Raw genomic sequence first — 7,077 nt, forward strand, 5'->3', positions numbered from 1 at the left:
AATGGTTTCGTATTCGTGCGCGGTCGCTGAGGAGAGGTATGGCGCGTAATGGCGCGCCGCCGTGAGCGCCATCTCGTTTCTCTAAAACAAACTGCTCCGCGAAAAGGGTCAATAGGGTGTTTCAGCGAACACTTTCTAAAATTCTTAAAGGTTGCCTCTGGCAGATAGCACAATTCTAGTACATGAGCTGGTCTACTCAAAGAGGCGGACATTACTGGCACAAGAAGTTGAAATGCATAATTAATTAACATAAATTCACTAAGTTTTTAACTAATTACCTGATGACCCATGTGGCAATTTACAAATTGTAGCCATGGAGTTCGCAAGACGGATCCACTCGGAACGAATTCTCCGGATGACACCAGTTTCGAGATATTAATTCCCTAACTTTGCGGAGAAATGCATTGTCGTTCCAGTTAGGTTCTTAACGAAACGTCGCTTTTTGCAATGAAGCACAAAATTAACTGGAACGCCAATGCATTTCTCCGCAATGTTCGGGAATTAATATCTAGAAACTGGTGTCATCCGGAGAATTAATTCCAAGTGGATCCGTCTTGCGAACTCCACGGCTACAATTTGTAAATTGCAATATGGGCCATCAGGTAATTAGTTTTAAAAACTAATTAGTAATTTTTAAATTAGTCGATTATGCATTCCAATTTTTTGTGCAAGTAATGTCCGCTTCTTCGAGTAGACCAGCTCATTAGCTAGAATTGGGCTATCTACCACATGCAACCTTAAATAAATTTTGACAGTGTTCGCTGAAACACCGTGTGTATATATATATATATATATATATATATATATATATATATATATATATGCCCTCTGCTAACAATTTTCTATTGCTCACTTTATGGCGAAAGCGATTATATCGACACCTCAGGCAAATTGTCGCAGTTGTCGTCGCCGTGATGTTCCGCATTAAATCCACAAGCCATATACATGAGCGACCCATACCCTGTGGGTGCGGGAAAAAGCACGTCACAGTGAGCCGAAAAAGATGACGGCTTGATGGGCATTATTTCCCACGCGCTCAATATTCGGATTAGTTGTAGGTCACGTAATAAAACGCGAATTGGAAGGAGAGAACGCGTCTTCTCCTCTAGCCCTGCCGTAACTGTGAATGACTGTGCGCGGTTGACGCTTATGGGGCCCGCGTGCCGTATTTAATTGTTGGTAATCAATGGTGTGTGCAATGATAAAGGGCAACCAGGGATGGCTGCTAACTTCATGTGCGCTGCCTTCCTTGCCGGGCTGTCTTTCTGCACCCCTAGTGTTGCAGAGTTAAGAAACAGAGGTCATCGCAGATCACTCACAGAGGCCGTCAGTAGTGAACATTGAAATAGGCAGATAATGATGATGAATCTAATTTTCAGAGTTGCGGTGAATCGCGCGGCTGCACGAACCGTTCGCCTCCGCTGCCGGCGTTCTTCACAATGCTTGCGTTGTGAAAGCGAGTGCTCGAGGTCATCCAGTGAGGTATTTACAGGTTTACATGGTCCGTGCTTACTATTTTAATTTTAGGTGAATGTTTACTACAATTCATATGGCCACTATAACTAACGTATAGACTCATGTGAGGGCCACACTTCTCTGTCGCGATTTTTACGAGTCTTTCATGGGACCGGGCCATTTGACCTCCTTTTTCCAACTACGAGTATGAAATCTGCCGTAAACCTCCACGATCGCCTCCTCCCGACATCCAGTAGCGACGCGCGAAAGTATGCTGCGCGCGACAATTCGCTGTTGAGCCCGATCAGAATCAGCGCACGGAACGCGATTGCTTCTCGGTTGGATGTCTTTTTTTTTTTTTTTTTTTATTGGCTGTCAAGTTATGCATGGTGCGGCCCTTACACGGGTGCGATCCTTACACGGTTTCACACGGTAAGAATCTTCCTCTATCACTAATACTGCTTCGCCTTCCCGGCCAAACTACACTCTTTTATTTTTTTTAGTACTTTCAGTCCGAATATAAGCGCTGCTGCGCATGATCTCTATACTTCTGTTTATTCTGATTTTGAGTGAATTCGGCTTGGCATCATTTCGGTTACTGAGTGAATTCTATATACAAGGTGTTTCAGTGAACAGTTTCCAAACTTTTTAAAGGTGGCCTGAGGCAGATAGTACAATTCTAGTTCATGAGCTCGTCTACTCGAAGAAGCGGGCATTACGTGCACAAAAAATTGAAATGCATAATCGACTAATTAACAAAATTATTAAGTTTTTAGCTAATTACCTTATGGTCAATGATGCAATTTACAAATTCTATAGCCGTGGAGTGCGGATCCACTTTGAACGAAATCTCAGGCTGACACCAGTATGGTATGTATGATAAAACTTTCAGCACGTAGCGGGCCGCTCCCACGTCGGTACAGAAAGGCCCAGCCCCTCTGCTGCGTCGCACGCCCGATGGACACCAGTGTCGAGATATTAATTCTCTATCTTTGCGGAGAAATACATTGGCGTGCCAGTCACTTTCTCAACAAAACGTCGTTTTATGCATCAAAGTACAAAAGTATGAAAAGAACAAATTATGGGATTTTACGTGCCAAAACCACGATCTGATTATGAGGCACGCCGTAGTGGAGGACTATGGAATAATTTAGACCACCTGGGGTTCTTTAACGTGCACCTAAATCTAAGTATACGGGTGTTCTAACATTTCGCCCCATCGAAATTCAGCAGCCGTGACCGTGATTTGATCCCGCGACCTCATGCTTAGCAGTCCAACACCATAGCCACTAAACAACCACGGCGGGTAAGCGCAAAAGTAACTGGAACGCCAATGCATTTCTCCGCAATGTTCGGGAAGTATTAATATCTCGAAACTGGTGCCATCCTGAGAATTAGTTCCTAGTGCATCCGCCTTGCGAATTCCACGGCTAGAATTTGTAAATTGCAACACGGGCCATAAGTTAATATGTCAAAAATCTAATTGGTGATTTTTTTTAATAGTTGATTATGCATTTCGATTTTTTGTGCAAGTAATGTCCACCTCTTCGAGTAGACCAGCTCATGAACTAGAATTGTGCTATCTGTCACAGGCAACCTTTAAAAATTTCTTGAAAGTGTTTGCTGAAACACCCCGTATTTATGGCCTCTGCATGCAAGAGGCGATGTTTCCATCCCTCATGCGTAAATGTAAATAATTAAAATAGCTTTTTTATTTTATTTTGTCGCCAGTAGTTAGCATTGCCTACTGGAAAGAGAATCAATATTGAGACATATGTCGTGCACTCACGTGATTTTCACACGCCGTTGATAGAAGACTCTGCCGAAGGAGTCACTGCAGTCTGCAGTTTTTTTTTTTTTTCAGGGTCAAAAAAGCACGCAAAATAGTTTGAAGTGAGGTGAACATACATCAACATATTCATTCTCTAGGTATAGGCTATCCATTTAGTTGGCTACTTCCTTCTGTTTAAAAAAATATAATAAACATTGTCCTTTGTATATATTTAAATAAGAAGATAGGTGTTCCGACGGCGCGCCCGCACTGGGGCGAGAGAGCGGCCACTTCGTGTGACCGGAAGTGAGCGCCGCCGCTAGGGGCAGCACGCGTTCAGGAGGCCTTGGAAAAGCCGCACAACAGTGGATAATTTACGACCTCCGTCAGCATTTAAACACCCATAGCCAAAGATATGCAATTTTTCGTTATTTAGACGCCAAATCCTGAGCAGGTAGAAGGTTTCATGCCACTTACAGTCAAAATACCGTCATTTCGAACACGAGAGAGACGCGTCGTCTGCTCGAGCAGACGGCGCGGTGCGCTTACCACTGCTCGCCGCGTCGGAGTCAATCGGAATGTCGGCAGAAATATAAAGGGACGTTCCTCCAACCAAGTAGAGTCGTTTTAAGCAGGCGAACGACATATATTCATCGAAATAAAGCGCTTCTGCCGCGCGTGCCCATAAAAGCGCCAGCAAAGCGAGTAAAAAAGTGGCCCCCAGAACAGGTGCTGCCCCTTGCAGCAGCGGCGTGCGTAGAGTCACACTAAGTGGCCGCGCCTCGCGCCGCCGTCGGATCACCTTCCCTTTTTACACCGTGATTTAAATATAGTGTCTGTGCGTGGTGTTCTCAGCGGAAATTTAAAAAAAATGTTAAACTGAGGAAACACGGATGAGGTAGCCACCGCTGGTGTTACTAATGCGCTTGTCCTCCTATTGTCAGGATTTGCCGAAATAAAGCGAAAGTATAAATTAAAAGCCGTGCACGTCCGCGCCAACAATAGTGCCGTAAACTTTTAGCCACAACAAAAGTGAAAATGTGGAGGCAACGCAAGAGAATCCTCAAATTATGTGGGTAACAGAACTCCGGTAATGACATTTTAGGGGCGCGCGGGGGGGGGGGGGGCTCGAGCCCCAGAGCCCCCCGTAGTCGGCGCCTATGGTTCAAGGGATATGTATCAGTGATACACGGTCGCAAGGTGGTCTCCACTGAAGCTTTTGACAGCAACCGCAACGTATTCTAAAACGCAAAAGTGACGAAAAAAAGCAAAACACGAGGACACTTCGATGCGTAGCAGCCGATAACCAAATCGCACATGGCACCCATTTTGCTCACAATGTGTGCTTGTTGGTAACACATCTTGGAGGGTTAAAGGTGGCGCGATTAAAAGTACGAACTGGACTTCGATAACAAACACTGATGGAAGTTAGCGCCGTGTGTGTCTTCTTTTGTTCTGTCTTTTAATCGCGCTACCGTAAACCCTCCAAGACCCATTTTGCTCGGTGTTGCCGATTGTGACAGGCCGTGCCAGCGCTGTTGTACCGGCGCATTCATCATTGAGACTGCGGGCACAGAGAAAGGAATTCAACAAGAGGGGACAGTCCCATAGGGCCCAGCTATAGTGAACTAGAACACTTTAGGCCCAGCGGCCGAATTGACTGCAGCGTGCCAAGCGGTCGGTGTCAATCACTTACATCACTTCCGGTTTCGGTTTTGGGCGCGCGTATTTTGAACGCAAGCTAGCACGCCGGCTGCGCCCCCCCCCCCTTTTTTTTTTGCTCTTCGTGCAGAATCTGTATTATTTAGTAAAAATGATTGCGAACGATCTCGTAAAGTCCCATCGAATCTGTGCCACGTGCAATTTCACAAAGTAGACGCAAGACCTTTTGTGCAATGAGAAAATATTTATTTTGCTCTATGTAAAAGCTCGTTCCGCGCTTTTTGTGCGTTCATCCAACGTTGTGACACCAGCAGGTAAGGCAGTAGTTCCTGTATGAAGCTCCACCGGACGGCACCAGCTGAAAAAATAATGTCATAGTTTCGCCCTAAGGGCGAAGCAATGAATGCGATAGCAACACAGCAATGTCATACGAAGTAAGGTGAGCGGCTTTGGTAGCAATATGAATTGTAGTAAACATGAGCTGATTAAGTAAGCAGGTATGCTGCGGCGTAAGTAGACCGACATGAAGAGAGACTCGATGACCACGAGAAGGCGCGTGTGAAACGGTGGTGTTGATGAGAAGCGCTTCCCGTGGGCAGCGCGTGCGAAGGGACACACCTGTAGCGCTGCACTGCCGATCCGGGCAGCATTAATTGCATGTGTAGCGTGCGTTGGAAAATGTGGCCCGACTATTACTAACTGAATGAACAAGCGTGATGTGAGCGCGCACAAACAAACATGAATAGATCACACTGAATGACCGCAGACAACGACTGTCAAAACGCTGGCAGCAAGCGCAAACGCCGCAGCGGCGAAGGTACGTGCGGTCTATCGCTTCAACGGAAACTGAGCGGCGAATGCACGGCGCATAAAGGTCAGAGCCATGGGGAGATAAGAGACGGTGCGGGCGGAGCGACGAGCGCGGTTGTTGGCAGAGTAAAGCACACCTCATGTTATCACTCTTGGCAATCGCCCATCGCGTTTTCAACAGGCGTGAGTACCGAAAGAAGGTATATGTTGTTGCGGAGCCACAAAAAAAAAAAAAAAAAAAAACGTCAGTCTTGTCCCTCCAAGATTCATTACACGCCAAACTAACTTTATCACCACGGCCGAGCTGCTTATCGCTAACTGCGTCACAGCGCGCATCCGGCCATCGTGCCTCAAAAGTACCCCAGAAAGTAACAAAATTACTTTTCAGTAACGTCTCGCGTCAGAGAAAGCGGCACAAACTTCTCCTAGCAAGATGCACTAGACTACACACCACGGCTGAGTTCTCGCTAACTGCGACACGGCGCCCTGTGCGGCCAGTGTGGCTCAAAAACCGAAATAAGTTACAATAGTATCATAGGAAGCGTCGGAATCATGTCTCAGCACGATTCATTAACTCAAATTAACTGCGCCAGGATGGCCGAGCTGTTTTTCGCTAACTGCGTCTTAAAGCCCAGACCACACGTACGCTTGCAAACGCGCGCAAGCTCGCGTCCGCGCGCCCACGCATGCGCAGACGGTGCGGCACGGCTCGTACGAGTCGAAACGCGGCGCTGGATGGATGGATGGATGGATGAGGCTGAACCCTTTAAACCGGGCGGTGGCATACGCCACCTAGCCATGACTATTAACATATTTTGTACTTTGTGGTGGGTGAAATTTCACCCCTGCCTTGATTTTATCCACCAATCAGATAACCTCTGTTTGGTTATTTCTACCCGCTTAAAGTTTATTTTGCCTTCACTGTCCCTAAATCCCAATGCTTTGAAAAAATCAGCCCCGTTGCCTTCCACTGTAGGGTTAAGTAAGCCCTTTACAGAAAAGTATGAGGTGTTCAGCCGTTTCCTCTTCTTCTCCACACGCACAGCACAACGTGTCTATACCTTGGTAATTGACTCGGTACATCTTAGTCCGCAATATTCCCGTCCTGGCTTCAAACAACAAAGAGCTTCCCCTAGAATTATCGTAGATATTTTCTTTGGCAATTTCTTGCTTGAAAGTTCGGTATGTGCCCAGTGCTGATTTCGTCTGCATCCCTGTTTTCCACAGACCCCTCTCTGTTTCCTTAACCTTTTTCTTAACCGCTGTTTCCTGGTTTGCACCCCTCCTGCAGTCCAAATATTTGATTGACAGTTTTCTGGTCAGCTTCCTCCATTTTGTATCAACATTCCTCATGTACAAATAACTGAAAACTCTCCTTG

Source organism: Dermacentor silvarum, chromosome 4 (genome assembly GCF_013339745.2).
Source record: "Dermacentor silvarum isolate Dsil-2018 chromosome 4, BIME_Dsil_1.4, whole genome shotgun sequence".
Taxonomy (NCBI): Eukaryota; Metazoa; Arthropoda; class Arachnida; order Ixodida; family Ixodidae; genus Dermacentor; species Dermacentor silvarum.